This window comes from Monodelphis domestica, chromosome 7, assembly GCF_027887165.1.
Source record: "Monodelphis domestica isolate mMonDom1 chromosome 7, mMonDom1.pri, whole genome shotgun sequence".
NCBI lineage: Eukaryota > Metazoa > Chordata > Mammalia > Didelphimorphia > Didelphidae > Monodelphis > Monodelphis domestica.
This window is the reverse complement of record NC_077233.1, coordinates 125,662,160-125,677,353: the sequence shown is the minus strand read 5'-3', so window position 1 is coordinate 125,677,353 and position 15,194 is coordinate 125,662,160. Positions and strand designations below refer to the sequence as shown.

Below are 15,194 nucleotides of genomic sequence, written 5' to 3'. Positions count from 1 at the left end.
GAGTAAAATTAGATTTCCTGAAAGATGAATGGAAAAGAAAAGCTCCGCATGAGAACAAAGCTCATAAGATGCTAACACATGCAGTTTCCCCTCTTTCAGTCACTCCAATATTTATTTATTTATTTGCTCATTCACCCACCCACACAAAGAGTGAGTTCCTCGGCCCCAGTGTCTATTACTGGAATGAATGGATTCAATATCAGGGCAATGGTGTGTTCAAAATGAAAGCCACATCATTAAATGTCACAGGCGTTTATTAACACATTTTCCTCCTTAGCAGAATAAAATCGGCATTATCCCACCAGGTACCCCACAGCCCACTTTCCTGCACAGTGCCTCTCCTGTCTTTGTGATTCCTGGGTGCCTGGGAGAAGCAGCAGGGACCCAGGAAGATGGGCACTTGGTAGGTACCCATGTAAGCCCATGCAAATTTCCCCTGTGTTGGTGTATGTGTATAGGAATGGGGAGAGTCTGAAAAATGCTTTGATGCTGAATAGAACTTGTTGCTCTATGACTTCATTACGATCTCAGAGCACCAAGGAATCTCTGCAAACATGGGCCATCATTTTCCTGTGTTTCTGTATCTTCTGTGTACTCAGGAAATGAATGAGACCTAGCAGTTGGAGGGAGCTGTCTATTGCTTGTAACCTTGTCACCGAAGTCAGCAGGGGGAGAACGTTGGAATCTTCAACTGTGAAAAGTCTCTGAACTGTTCCATGCCTGGAGCTACTCCTGACTAAAAAGACTTCACATTTTGAATATCGTCCTTCAATGGGAAGAAGCAGATTTGGAAGAAATGACATAAATCCATTATTGCCATGAAGAAATTTCTTTCTGCTCCAGGCAGAGGAGATAAATTGCTACCCAAGTGATACCAAGTTAGTTTGATTATTTCTTTGGGATCAAATAATGTCATGCTGTCTCAAGATCTCTCCTCTTTCAAGTTGAAATTAGAGAATTTTAGCAGACCTATAATGGGCACGATCATTTGCATATATTTAATCTCAAAAAGGGACTTCTGAAGTTATAGAATACTAAAGTATTGGACTGTTATTCACACTAGAGAAGTATCAAATCATAGCCTAAAAAAAGAGAATGTAAGATAGTAAAGACCAACAGTCACTCTGACAAGGAGTGTGGTCATTCAAGGGGAAAGGCATCATCGAAAGAAACACTGGGACATTTCTTAATGTATTTTGACGAGGCAGATGAATTTCCTATGTAGAATTTAAGTCTGAAGTTTCATGCTCTCAAATGACTGGGCAGGAAGCAAAACTTAGATTCCAACTTCTCATATTTCTATCTGTCCAGATTGGTCTTGAAAAACAGAAATTCCAAGAACAAGCCAATTCACTAAGTTCTCAGGGGCCCTTCTAGGCAGAAACAGCAGCCCTTTTACTTTTGGGGCTATTAGGTAGCACATCGAATAAAATGCTGGGCTTAGGGTCAGTAAGACTCATTTCCCAGAGTTTAAATATGGCCTCAGATACTGATTGGATATGTGACCCTGGGCAAGTCACTTAAACCTGTGTGCCTCTGTTTCCTCATCTATAAAATGAACTGGAGAAGGAAATGGCAAACCACTCCAGTACCTTTGACAAGAAAACCCCAAATGGGGTCATGAAAAGCCAGACATGACTGAACAACAGCTTCTTGGTCTTTACATTATAGTCTGGTTTCTGGGAAGGCCATTAGTGGCTCCAGGTAGGATGGGGCAGCTACCATCTGGTAGTTTTCAGCTCATTAAAATTTTTGTTGATCTCTTTTGTTTTTACATCATCTTCAGTTCTGTGTATAATCCCTCCCCCTGGCAATTTAACACTTCTAACAAATGTCTTAAAGAAGTAGGAAAAACTAGTTCAACAAAACCAAGAAACATATGTGTGTGACAGTATTTGTAATAAATCTGTTGTCCCTTTAGCTCCACAAAGGATGAAGGGAAGTATATTTTTTTAACCCTTCTCTGGGGTCAAGTTTTTGGGGTCAAGTCATCATAATTATACAATATTAAAAAGTTTCTTTTTAAAAATATAGTTGCCCTTTTCATTTGTATTGTAGTCATAGTGTATATCATTTCCCTAGTTCTATTTCATTAAATTATTTTCTGTTTTGTTTTTTATCATTTGTTTTCCTATGCTTCTCTGAATTCTTCATATTCATTGCACCTTACAACACAGTACTATTCCACTCTATTCATTGTGGAAGAGAGAGAGATACTGAAGGAAATACAAGGTCTGGATTTTGCAGTGTTTTCTCAGGCTAAAAGGAGATAGAACTTTGGCTGCCAATGGGGGATGGGAATGGAATCTCCAACTAAGAAAAGCAGGTGAACAGTTGGGGATACACCTTTTTTTCCCCCTTCCAAACTGTGGAGGAAAGTAGCAAATCTCACTGAGTTTATCTGGATACAAATCCCTCGTTGAACTGAAGAGATCCAGACTAATCATCTGTCTTTATAGTTGTTGGATAGACTTTTTCCCTGTGGGGAAAGCAAGAGCCCATCCATTAGAAGATTTCCTTTAAAAGCTATATCTCTGTCTTAAGAAAATACATCATCTTGACTACACAAAGATCCTAAGGTCTTATGGGACTTAGTCCCTAGACCTGAGCTTCAACCCCTGGAGAAACTTTAGGTGGAAAAATAGATTAGGGACTTCCTGTTCCCTCTTTCATAACCTACCCTACCAAACTTGTCCCCTAATAAATAGATCTGCTAACTTACTGAGAAACTGGACATCTTCGTCAATGTACTAAGGGGATCATAGATAACAATCAGCCAAAGAAGAGAATAATAACAGAGATTGAAGGGGATTTTCTCTTACCTTTCAGCTCTGGTCAGAGATCCAACTCCATTTTCTCTGGGACAGTTCTGCCTGGGAGAGAAATGGTGTTTCTCTTTATCTGTTCCTTCTCTCTTAGTTACCTGTCAAACTTTTGTTCCTGATCCCCTGCTAGTACATCATATACCACATTTTGTTTAGTAAGTCTACAAATGACAGGCTTGTCCTTTGTTTCTGATTCTTTGCTACCACAAAAAGAGGTAACTTCAAATTTTAAATTATTTTTTCTTGCTAACTAGGTGCTAAATTCTGTTGTTTTTATACTATTGAAGAATTAAAAGTACTGTCACCTCTCTCTAAATTTGTCACCCTGAGGAAGAACACCAGTTACCTCATCTCAGTTATTCCTCTGGGTTTTGCTATTGATGGTGGCAAGCAGCCAACAGTAACAAAAAAGTTCCAATATGTTCAATTTTTACTAAAAATATTAAATGTCCAATTCAATAACTTGATTCAAAGAATATTTATTAAGTTTCTGTGCAAGTTGTGCAAATGATTACTGAGTGTCTATATAAGACCCAGATCTAATCTTAAGGAATTTATTATTTAATTAGTGAAATGACAAATGCAAAAAAACCTTCCTCAATCAACTTACAAAAAATTATATAATAATAACAATATCTAGCATTTATATAGTGCTTTAAAATTTACAAAGTACTTTGCAAATAATATCTTATTTAATCCTCACAACAATCCTAGGAAGTAGGAGATAGTATTATCACCATAAGGAAACTGAGGCAGATAAATATTAAGTAACCTGCCCAGGGTCACAACAATTAGTAAGTGACTGAGGCTAGAGTTAAACTCTGGTCTTGTTCAGCACTCTATGCACCATACCACTTTCCCACACAGTCTTCATTCCAGTATCTCTTATCTCCATGCCCCTGGTCCTTGGACTAAGTTCCCTGGTGGCCCTGAGGGGAAAATATATTTTCCTCCCATAATATTCCTCCCTCCTTTATTTTCTATAGCTTTGAAGTATCATTTCCAATGGAGACCACATTTGGAGAGTTTCCCAGCTTCTGTGGCAAGAGCCTTGATGTGAGTGACTCTTCCACAGGTAGTAGTAGTAGTCTCTCCATAACCGAGGATGATGATTGTCTTTGTGCATTTTTGTGCACAAAGACACTTGTGCATGAAGATTTAAGTGGAAAAGTCAATGCACAGAGACAGTCCCACTCTCTCAGTGTTGGAAGCCTGGGTCCATTGGCACGAAAAGTCGTTACACCTGGAGACTTCCTCAGCTGCATTGGATGGCCGTGTTGTCTTTTGTGCTCCAACAGGCCCTAAGCACTCCACAGTGCCTTGCTGTATCGCCATCTCAGCCGTTGAACCTTCTTGTTGGTTTCTTCTACCTGTTATGTTGAAACAGTCTTCACATGCTGGGTGAGCAAAGCCCTAGTTCACCAGGGGTCGAAGACGAACCAATGGCTACCCTCACAAGGTTTGGCTGGCCTGTTGAAGCCATTGCCCAGGGTGTGGCTGCTGCCACATGCTAGCAGCTACTGGGAGCCACAAGTGAGAGCTGGGTGTCAGGTGAGGGTCAGAGGCTGGAGAGCTGCCCTAGGAGGGCACGACAAGCCCTCCATACCAAAGATATTACTCCTCCCTGAGCACCCCAATTCTCTGGAATCATATAGTCAATGTATAATTTTTAGGTAGTGGCTAGGTGACTCAGTAGATTAAGAGCCAGGCCTAGAGACAGGAGGTCCTGAGTTCAAATCTAGAAGCAGACACTTTGTAGCTGTGTGACCCTGGCCAAGTCACTTAAATCCCCATCTCCTGGCCCTTACCACCCTTCTGCCTTGGAACCAATTTGGTAAGGGTTTAAAAAAAGTATAATCCTTTCTTTCCCCTGGAGTTTATAGAAAGTAGCTTACAAGCATTGGAATACAACTTCACCACACCTTTAAGCATGGGCTTTATTTTATACCACAGAACAAAACTTTCAAAGGGATGTACTTTTCTCCCACCCAGAAAGGGAGCCTTGAAGAACATTCTCTAGTTCTGCATCTGGAGGCAATGTGGTTTTAAGCTAAGAGCAGCAACAGAATCATAGCTGCTCTAGAAGAAGAGACTTCAAAGGGCATGGAGTCAACCCAGCCCTGAGCAACAAAATCTGCCCTGTATCATTACTTTTAAACAGAGCCTGAAGATACCTGCTACCTATAGATCTAGGCCATCCCATTTTGGGAAGGCTCTTGACTTAGAGAAAGAAGGAAAGGCTTGTTCACTATGTGAGATAGAAAGACCTTGGACATCATCTTGCCCAACAATAGCCTTCTCAAGATGAGGAAACTAAAACTCAGAAATAAGAGGTTGCTTCACTAAGGTAACAAATTTACTGGCAAAGTCAGGACTAGAAATCAGGAAATGTCTTAGTATTGGGAATTTGGATACTGAGAGTACTAGGTTTCGAGTCATAGGACATGGGTTCAAATCCCAGCTTTGGGATTATCCTTTGTCTATATCCACTCAATCATTCTGAACCCAATTCCTCATTAATAAAATTAAGTGGTTGAAGTAATGATCTGTAAATTCCCTTCTTGCTCTAAATCTATGATCCAGACTACTTTTATTCCCAACTTTAGAAGATATAAATTACTATTGTCTTTTTGCTAGATAATTTTTGGGAACTCAGGGTTCTCTAGTAAAGGAATACAAAAATAGATGAAAAATATCATGGGATGACAACAGGGTTTAGTGGGAAGAGCCCTGAATTTAGACTGAAAAGAAAGTTGAGTTCAAATTCTATCTGGGTGTCCAATGACCACTGATTGGCAAATGACTTAACCCCTCTGAGCCTCTGTTTCCTCTGTGTAGTAATTCTGGTACTGCCTACTGTACAAGTTGATCTTGAGGACCAAATGAGACTATATATATATATGTAAATATATATATGTATATATATATACGTTTGTAAAAACATTACTATTATTAATAAAAAATAAGATGAATAATAAACATTAACAAAGGCTGACCATTGCATTCCCTTGTAGATTGTCTTCTCCTACCACCATCACTAGTTTAGAAGGATACGAGAGGTGGTCCAAAGTCAATCCAGCTTCTGCTTGAAGCTCGCCTCTTGAGAATCATACCATCTTCATTTTACAACAGAAGAAACTGAAGTGGAGAGAGATGGAGGGAATGAATACCTCACCTCCTCAGAGGTAGTAAGTGGCACAGCCAAGATGGGAATTGAAGTTCTTCCACCCTAAGTCTTTCCCAAGATTTCCAGAAATCTTCAGCAGTGTGACATTTGGGTTTGGGTGATACTTCAAAGTGGATGAAGGTCATTTATTTTTTTCCCTTTCAAATTCTAGCCTGTAGAACACCTCCATGTGAGGCTAACTCCAGTTCTTCTTGGTGGCTGTCCTGGCCAGGGACTTTCTTTGCCACCTTCCAGTGACGGAGCAACAGGGACTATGATCATTTCTCCCAGCTTGGCCCTAGGAGGGGATGAACATGGTGAGACTGAGAGGCCCATCCCTAATACCACCATGTCAGGAAGAGTTAAATCTTTTTGACAATTCAATGGTTCCCTTTGGATTTGCTCAAATGGTACCTGTTGTTGAAGCCAATAGAGCTTACAATTTAATTTCATCTGCCTGCAAACAATCGCTCTCATTAGGGGGTGAAATGATGATAGAATTCACTGAGCCATGCAGTTTCCCTTTCTACAGGGCGATACATAAGTACAGTCATCATTTTCTGCAAAGAGAGGCTCAATTATCTTAAAAAAAAAACTGATTGTAATGAAGAAGTGTGTGCCTGAGCCTAGATGGGGATGGCAAGCAGGGGGCGGGCGGGTGATGAGCTGCACAAAGGCTTCATCAGAGACAGCTTGTGTGATTTCCCCACACTGGTTGTCGGCTGCCCATTTGCTGGCTAATTATTATGTTTAACAGGATCTAAGCGTGTCCAGTATCAAATGACAGCGAAATGGCTTCTCCATCTATTAAAAGGGAACTTATGGCTTGGGCATCGGGGGAACTCACTGCACTTCAGCTTTCAAGCTAATGGGTCCCTCTGGCTCCAGCTCCATCCTGAAAGGCTTCTGGTTCAAGTTCCTTGACCACGGCTTGCTTCACTAGGATCATGCCATTGGACTCTAGCTATTTTCTTAAGAGATACAGTAGAGTGGAAAGGGAGAGCTGCATGTTCTGGAATCAGAGGATGTGGTTTCAAATTCTGCCACTGCTAATTAACCAATGGTGTGACTTTCAGACAGTCCCTTCACCTTTGACAGACAGTATAGTGAATAGAGTCTTGGACTCAGGAACTGGGAAGACCTGGGTTCGAATCTCATGTTTGAAATGTTCTGGCAGAGTGACTGTTGCTGTTGTTTCTGTTGTGTTCAGATCTTTGTGACCCAATTTGGGATTTTCCTGGCAATGATACTGGAGGAGTTTGCCATTTCTTTTTCTGGCTTATTTTACATATGAGGAAACTGAGGCAAATAGGGTTAAGTGATTTGCTCAGGGTCATGTAGCTAGTAAGTATCTGAGGTCATATTTGAACCCAGTTCTTCCTGACTTTAGGCCCTGTGCTTTTATCCATGGAGTCCTCTAGCAGTCCAGAGTGACTATAAGTAAGCCAATTAAACTCTCCAGGCCTAGGAACTGGGTCACTTGTAGTTTGAATACAAGGCAATGCCCAGCAAAGTAGAACAACATAATATAGTAGAGTAGGATATGATAAAATATAGTACACATTAAGTGTCTGTTATATTCCAGGCACTGTTATAAAATCTGGAGATACAAATAATAATAGTAAAATAATAAAATTAACCAAAAAAAATATTCTTGCCCTCAAGGAGTTTATAATCTAACAGGTAAAATTATTCAGTCCTTTTAGCAGTGGCTAATTGTGTGATCCCCAATTGGGGTTTTCTTGGCAAAGAGACTAGAGTGATTTGCCATTTCCTTCTTCAGCTCATTTGGTATGAGAAAAACTAAGGCAAATCAGGTCAAGTGACTTACCCAGGGTCCCATGGCCTTGGATTTAAAAAAAATACATTTTTATTCTCATGTAAAACACATTTCCATATTGGTCATTGTTGTAAGAGCAAACTGATATGTAACCAAAACCCCAAAATAAAACCACAAATACACTGATGTGAAAGACGGCTCCAACAGTTCTTTCTCTGGAGGTGGAGAGCATGCCCCGTCATGAGTCCTTCAGGATTGTCCCAGATCATTGCATTGCTGAGAGGAGCCACGTTTTCACAGACGATCATCATCCAATATTGCTATTATTGTGTACAATGTTCTCCCAGTTCTGCTTATTTCATTCTGAATCAATTCCTGCAGATCTTTCTATCAGCCTTGGGCTGTAAAAGGAATATGTGAACATAGCCCATTCCCTGAAGCCCACCCTTTGGGTTTGGAACACAGGTGGATGCTTCTATGCTGATAGACTACTTGAGAAGGCAGACACAGAGCAGGAGTAGGGGAGTGGGGAGTGGGCAGGCGGGGGCCTCCTGGCTCCCTGGCACCCCTCAGACACTTGCCTCAAGTTCCATGTGGTTTCTGGAAGACCCGCTTCTGATCAGAGTTAACAAATCAGAGTGACTCAGAAAAGTTTGGGTTGGGACAGGAATTGGGCTCTTTGGCTTGGATTTTCAAAAGGAGACGATGCTCTTGGGAAGAGCTCTGAAGCCCGTGGAGGTCTGGCAAGGGAACAAGCAGCCATATATGACGAGAGGCCTTTTCTTTCTTGCACCTGCTCTTTTCATTGATTTAATAATTACAAAGGAAGATGCAGTCTCCAGAGAATCTTAATCTTAACAGAAGACAGATGTGATCTCAGGAAAAGGAGTCTTCTGATTTCAGACCTGGAACTCTATTGACTTTGCCACCTAGTTGTCCCAGTGTGGGGAGACAACATGCAAAAGGAACTAAAAAGTTGGAAGGGGGTGTGATGATGGTAGACTTGAAACCAAGCAATGCAGCTAGGAACAAATGAGTTGCTTCTAAGCCTTTTTTAAATAGGGTCTTTGAGAGGAGGTTTTAAAAAAAAGTTTATTTATTTAATTAATTGATTTAGAATATTTTTCCATAGTTCCATGATACATGTTCTTTCCCTCCCCTCCTCCCACCCCTCTCTCATAGCCAATGAGCAACTCCACTGGGTTTTACAGGTGTCATTGATCAAGACCTATTTCCTTATTGATAATTGTACTAGGGTGATCATTTAGAGTCTATATCCCCAATTATATCCCCATTGACACATGTGATCAAGCAGTTGTTTTTCTTCTGTGTTTCTGCTCCCACAGTTCTTCCTCTGGATGTGGATAGCGTTCTTTCTCATAAGTCCCTCAGAATTGTCCTGGATCATTACATTGCTGTTAGTAGAGAAGTCCATTATATTCGATTGTGCCACAGTGCATCAGTCTCTGTGTACAATGTTCTTCTGGTTCTGTTCCTTTCACTCTGCATCAATTCCTGGAGGTTTTTCCACGTCACATGGAATTCTTCTAGTTCATTATTCCTTTGAGTACAATAGTATTTCATCACCAGCAGATACCAATTTGTTGAGCCATTCCCAAATAAAAGGGCAGCCCCTCATTTTCCAGTTTTTTGCCATCACAAATAGCACAGCTATAAATATTTTTGTACAAGTCTTTTTCCTGAGAGGAGTTTTTTGCTTTACCTTCCTGGCCTCCAAGTAGAAGAGCAGAGATGATTGAGGGTCCTGATGAAGTATGTAAGGGGAGAAAAGGGCTAATTTATAAAAGGTTGGACTGGATTATATTTAAATATAGGGTGGCCAGGAATTTAATTTATTACAAAGAGATTTAGTTATAATTTATTTACAAAATATAGAAAGAATGAAGTAGGAAATCAGAGAGAGGATAGGGTAAGATATCTAGCCTAAGCACTAAGTAATTTACTCGCAGCTCCTGGCTCAATCTGGGCAGGGAGAGTTAATTTAGGTGGAGAGGCCTCAGCAAAACCAAGGACCTGGGGAAGTCTCTCTCAAGAGGTAGGTCTCTCCTGAGGCTAATTTCTTCAGAAAACATCCAAGAAAGGAGTCAGCTCTTTTTCACTCACCATGTGTCAGTCCAAAGGAAGAGATTTAAGAACAGCCTCACCAGGAACAGGGTCTCAGGTCCAGTCATCAGATTCTTTTCCAGTCTCAACTCCAAAGAATGAAGAACTTTGTCTCACAGAAGTTCAACTCCAAGTAGAACTCTGCACTCAGGAAGTTGTAACTCCCCTTTAAAGTCACTTTCTTTTGCATCTCTTCCTATTCCTTCCCCTAATTTTATGCCTACCACTCACAGTTGAAGCTCTGCTTTAGGACTACCCAGGAGCAGTCAGTTTAATTCTGATTCATCATCCACCATTGCATACGTGGGTCACAGACCTCCCCCACTCAAGTGTGAATGGGGTATTTACACCTTTGGTGATTAAATCTAAAAATGGGAAGATCTCCCCACTCAATTTAAGTAGGGTGTTTACACTTTTAGTGATTAAATCTAAAAATGGGCAGGAGAGCTAATTTTCACAACCAGGGGAGAGTTAATTTCGTTTTCATAATCAGGGGAGAGTTAAATTTAATCTTCACAGGTATAGGTACCAAAATTGGTTAAATATTCATGATTAGACAATTTTTGGTGATGGACTTTGGCAAGGAGTTGGGAGTGGGATACAACTGGTGGGAAATGAACCACTCTGTGCTTGGGGATTGACTTGATAACCTCCAAGGCGCCTTATAACTTGAATGAAATGTGGGATCCCAAGCTTTCTCTCAGGACCTCAGTTTCTTTATTTTTAAAAAAAGGGAAATTGGATTAGATGCTGATCTCTAAGGTCTCTTTCAGTTTGCAATCCCATGATCAAAGGATTATGCCCATCAAGAAAGACAGCAGGGAGACAGGTTTATAGCTGTACAAAAGGCTCCAGAAGTTTCTCTTGAAGATATCTGGTACAAAGGTTCTGTTATTGAATCTTTTTGTTCCATTTTAGGCTATGAGTAACAGAGGATGTGTGAGAGGAAGGGCAGAGTGTATGTGTGTGAGCAATGGCCTTAGCAGTAGCTCATGGATGACTTGGTTTTTACTAAAATGAGAGCATTAGCAAGGAGTCAGACACGGGTTCTTGCTTGGTCAGTGGGAATGCAGGTGTCAAAGTTGGCCCAGGTCTGCCATGCAGAAGGTGACTTCAAGCTCTTTGCTCAGGAGACACACATATTAATAGGAAAAAATGTTCTTTCTTCACTTTAGGCCAAACTCAGCAGGAATTTATAAGCCTTAAGAGTCAAGTGGAAAGGAAGGGGCAAATACAAATGTACTATGCACAAGGATGGATGCAACTGGCTTTTAAAATAACTTTTATTGAAGAGTCTACAGGATTTGAGCTTAGCTAAGGAGGTGTAAAGGAAAAATCACTTGACTTGCAGGTAGAAGACCTGGATTCTGGACCCAACTCCGTCATTAACTACATGGCTGACCTTGGTTAAGTCTCTTCTCCTCTTCAGAACTCAGGTTTTTCATCTGCAAAGTCGCACATTGGAAAGAGTTCTGGTTCTTAAACCAGACTACCTAAGTTCAAATCCTTTATCAAAAGTGTTATTTTAGGAAAGTCACTTAAGCTCCCTGGGCCTCAGTTCCTTATTTTTCAAAGGGGAGAGTTGGACTAGATGACCACTGATATCCCTTATAATTCTAAAGCTGTGGTCCTATGCAATCAATGATCTGTGTCTTCTCTAGCCTTGTTAGTCTTCAATTCTTTGATACACATCCAAACTGTATCCTAGTATCTCCAGTCAATTAAAAGGGTAGAAAAATGTCCCCCTTTCTTTAGTAGTTCTATAGCTTAATACAGACCTTTTGTAAGGCCCTGCAAACTTTTAATTCTGAAAACAGTCGTGTGCTGGTAAATAATTAACAAATGGCTCACTGAAAAAAAAATGTGTATAACATACTTTAAAAGTCTAATCCGTATCAACATTTTCTCAAGTCTAGACAAAAAACAATGGTAAATTAAGTCAGTGTTTGTGATCTGTAATGCTTGTGATAGATGAGATGTAATGTTCACACAGCAAATTTAACAATCAGCTCTCCTGAGACAGCTGGCTCCAATAAAACTGGGAGACACCTGAGAAGCATCAAGAACGAATAACAAAGGCATACCTAAGGTAAAGTTGGGAGAAAGCAAAAAGAGATTTAAGAGAAAAAAGGAGGAAAGAAGACAGAGGAAAGTCTAATCCATTTTTGTCTGTCTCTCAGTTCATCCTTCCTACTGAATTTTTCCAGAACTTTTGTCTTCTTGGCAGCAAAGTCCCTTACAGTTTCTATCTTTTCCAGTAGAAGGTGTTTTCATCTTTCTAATCCCAAACCTCATTTGTGCCCTGGGCTTATTAAGCACTTAATATTTACTTGTTAGACCGAATTTAACTTTCCACGAGCATTCTATCTACCCACTTTCACTTGATGCTACCATGGCCCCTCTGACTGGTACACACTTTTACAAGATAACGGTATCTATCACAAAGGACAAAACCAAAGAACTACCTGAACTCTGAGGGGAAAGGTCATTACCAATCAGAAGATTTTTAATGCTGGTTTTATGAAAGAAATGATGCTACTTGCTAAGAAACTCCCAAGTGGGGCCATGAAGAGCTAGTGCCAAGTGATTGCTCAAATTCCTCATAAACTGAATGAACACTAAAGCTTATTTCCAAAATCTCATAATTATGAAGGTCTAGATGCTAGAATTTTAGAGCTGCCCAGCCTAGGAGAGAGTGAGCCTTTTCTCTCCATGTTTTTCCCCTCTACTTCCAATTCTCCTACCTTTTGCTAGCCTCTCTCTAAGATTCAAGATCCTTTTAACCTTGAAGAAAAAAATCTCTTGTGCTGAGAACACTCAACTCAATCAAATGGGCCCCATGGAATACAGTCACATGTTGGGCTCATAAATAGACTGGAAGTTCATCTGAGAGGATTTTTGCCAAATAAGCAAAGTTCTCTTGGCTCCATGCCCTGTGGGAAATGAAGTCTGTCCATGGTCAAGTCAACTTACTTCATAGGACAACTGCTACCTCCTCCAAGAAGTCTTTTGGCATTCTCACCTCTATTCGTACCACTTTCGATGAATTTAGCACATATCACTGATAGCATAGTGATTTGTGTCCTATCATATTTAGACTACTAGCGTTTAAGCTCCTTGAGAATAGAGACTATGATTTATTTGTCTTGCTTACCATATAGCCCCCAAGACAATGTTTCATGCAAAGTCAAAATGTTACCGTAAGTGGGACCAGAAATTTGAAGTGGAAAGAATGGAGCAGATTTGTGTGGCTCTGGATGAGTCCCTTAAGTTCTCAGAGATCCAGTTTTTTCATCTGTAAAATGAGGCCCAAGATCAGAATATTTGCACTAAAAGCACTTTGTGAACTTTGAAGGATCATAGAATTGCAAAGTCTAGTTATAGAAGATGTTGAATACAGAAAAGAGATATTTATGTGGGACAACAGTTGGGTGGAATTAAAAATGATTTCAACTCTCTTAGAAGATTATAGAATTTGGAGCTGAAAGAGACCTTAGAGATAGATCATCTAGTCCAACCATCTTATTTTAGAGATTAGGAAAATGAAATTCAAAGATGTGAAATTCAATCTTGCCCAAGATTGGGGATCCAGACTCAGGTCCTCCAGCTCCAGTGGATGCTCTTTCCTCTACATCACATTGACAGGACCATAGGTTGTGATGGAACCTTTCCCCCAGAGATATATTTATTTACCATGAATTATTTACCTTGCTTGAAATTTCTTCTTGGAGACCCAGAATTTAGCCTTATGCCACAGATGGAAACGGGGCAGTGCAAGTGCCACAGTGATAGAACGGCAGGTCAGGAGTCAGGAAGACTTATCTTCCTCAATCCAAATCTGGTCTCAGACACTTAATAGTTGTGTGATCCTGGACAAGTCACTTAGCCCCGTTTGCCTCAATTTCCTCATCTGGAAGGAAATGGAAGATCATGCCAGTATCTTTGTCGAGAAAACCCTAAAGAGAGTCAGGGGTCGTCCACTACTGAAAAAAGACTAAACAACAGCGACAGGGACAGAAAGACTGGGTGTATTTGGTTCTATTCTCTCAAAATTTACACTCGTCCATCCACAGTGTTATGAGACCCAGGGTACCCGGTGTAGTCAGTTGTCTTTGATTTCTTTTTGCCCATAGAAGACTTGTAAAGAGAAATATGCCTGCTTGGGGAATAGCTCCGGATGAAAGGAAATATTACTTTTGCTCACGGTTTGGAGTAACCTAACATTCCTAAGTCATCTGACTGTGACTTGCTTCCACATCAGGACCAATGCTGTCCAGAGTTGTTGACTCTGCAAAAGCTTGTCGATGGGAAAACAACGCCGGCAGGTCTGGGGCTCTGGAAAGGTGAAGAGGGCACTGAGGACCCTTGACAACACCCAGGAGGTCTCTGGGGGCTGAGTCAGGGCAACAGCTTTAGGCTCCAATGTAGGGGTGGGGAGAAGGAAGCAAAGCTGGGCAATAAAAACCGGGCACCTGGCTGCAATGCTTTAAGGTTTACAAAGTGCTTCACTCACCTCGGCCTTGTGTTAGAAGCAGTGTATCACCGCCATTTGATGGATGAAAAAACTGGGGTTCAGAGTAGTTATTGATTTGCCCAGCATGAAAACGCTAGTAAGTGTCGGGAAAAGATTTGGCCTGGAGTCAGATGCTGCGCTCCTTCCATTAAAAAATAGCATTTTAGGGAGAAGGCTAGGAACTGGAGGGTTGGCTTTGGCAGCCAGTACTAAAGAAACCAGAGGTGAAAATGAATGTGCGCGGTCAGCTTGTAAATCTCGCGGGTCCTGCTAACTTCCCGTTTTCACAACTTCCCCCAGGCGCCTGCGTCGGGCTGCGTTCCGCGCTTCTCTCCCTCGTGTTCCCTTCTGTGATTCTTGGAGATCTTTTAAAATCGACCTCATCGAGGTGCACATGTTGGGGTAAAGGGGGAGCGAATAAGAAGGATTATGTGTCTCAGCCTACGCTTTCCTCCCCCTCCGGCTCACATGAGACCTGACTAGGATCTAGGATATTATCGCTGTGAGTGCTCCCGCCACAGAATCACATTGAGGGGAGCCTGTGGCCCCTTCAGACCTTAGGAAGAAATGCTCTACAGTTCCTACAGGAGAAGAAAACAGTTCTCCATCCTGTGGCAAACTTTTTGGTTGCTTAGTCGTCTGAATCATGACTGAACCATCTGGGGTTTTCTTGACAAAGATATTCGAGTGATTTGCCATTTCCTTCTCCAGTAGATTAAGGCAAACCGAAGTTAAGGGAGTAAGCTAGGATCCCATATCCTGAAAGTGTCTGGCTGGATTTGAATT

General features: G+C 41.1%; 1 long non-coding RNA gene across 1 annotated transcript; it reads right to left on the bottom strand.

Moving 5' to 3' along the window:
* Nucleotides 1-250: 250 nt before the first annotated feature.
* On the bottom strand, nt 251-14,661 carry LOC103096823 (uncharacterized). Its single transcript, XR_008913521.1, has 3 exons — nt 14,409-14,661; nt 2,823-2,873; nt 251-2,479 (listed from the first exon to the last, which is right to left on the bottom strand). It is a non-coding gene; the product is annotated as an uncharacterized LOC103096823 (long non-coding RNA).
* Between the last annotated feature and the right edge of the window lie 533 nt (nt 14,662-15,194).